This window comes from Pundamilia nyererei, unplaced genomic scaffold (genome assembly GCF_000239375.1).
Source record: "Pundamilia nyererei isolate P.nyererei 1_Seehausen unplaced genomic scaffold, PunNye1.0 scaffold00036, whole genome shotgun sequence".
NCBI lineage: Eukaryota > Metazoa > Chordata > Actinopteri > Cichliformes > Cichlidae > Pundamilia > Pundamilia nyererei.
The window spans coordinates 935,768-936,773 of NW_005187437.1; the positions used below are offsets into that span (position 1 = coordinate 935,768).

The window sequence follows — 1,006 nt, forward strand, 5'->3', positions numbered from 1 at the left end:
CACACACACACACACACACACACACACACACACACACACACACACACTTCCCTCGGCTCCTCTCATGTGTTGCTGTTTTTCTCTCTGATTTGATGACAGCAAATTACAGACTGCGGAAAGAAGCTGCATTCCTTCCCTCTACACCCCGAGCCCTAACCAGCTGAGAGCCCCGCTGTCAAGTCTTTCACACTCTCAAACACACACGCAGTCTGAGGCTGGCACAAAACACACCATATACACAAAGATATACAGCTGTGACACCGTTTTAAACAGCTCAAAAGTGATTGTTTTCACACCACTGATAACTTTTAGGGTGTTTTTGTTGTTGTTGTTTTAACTGTGCAGTTTAGTGCATTGCTTTTGTTCTTTTGTCTTCTTCGAATTTCACATCTGCCAATGAAATTGGTGCCCACTGCTCTGAAACCGGAGTCTGAGAACGTGGCCAGCTGGTCACGAGCACGGCAGACAAGAATGTGTTTCAGTGCAGGAAATTCAGCAGTATTTTGTTTATGACATGGTTTTGTTTTAACAATGCAGGTCAACCTAGAGAGGACCTTCCTGTTTAAATAAGGCATTACTTAAACAAGTGATCAAATTAGCTGTTAATTACTCCAAAATAATTAAATCCATTTTCACAGGGGATTATTAATCTAATCTATTCAATTCAATTTTATTTATACAGCGCCAAATCACAACAAATATCGCATCAAGGTGCTTTATATTGTAAGGTAGACCCTATAATAATACATACAGAGAAAAACCCAACAATTGTATGAGCAAGCACTTTGGCGACAGTGGGAAGGAAAAACTCCCTTTTAACAGGAAGAAACCTCCCACAGAACCAGGCTCAGGGAGGGGCGGCAGTCTGCTGCAACAGATTGTGGTGTGAGAAGGAAGACAGGATAAAGACAGGCTGTGGAAATTATCTATTAGCTTATCTAAAGTAATCTATTACTTTCCAAAAGTAACCTTCTCAACACATGCAATGCAGCATCCTAGGTCCTAC

The 1,006-nt window shown here is 41.6% G+C and overlaps 1 protein-coding gene across 2 annotated transcripts in view; it reads right to left on the reverse strand.

Moving 5' to 3' along the window:
- kank3 (KN motif and ankyrin repeat domains 3) overlaps positions 1 to 1,006 on the reverse strand; it is a 35,209-nt gene that overhangs the window by 17,654 nt on the left and 16,549 nt on the right. The window lies entirely within an intron of this gene.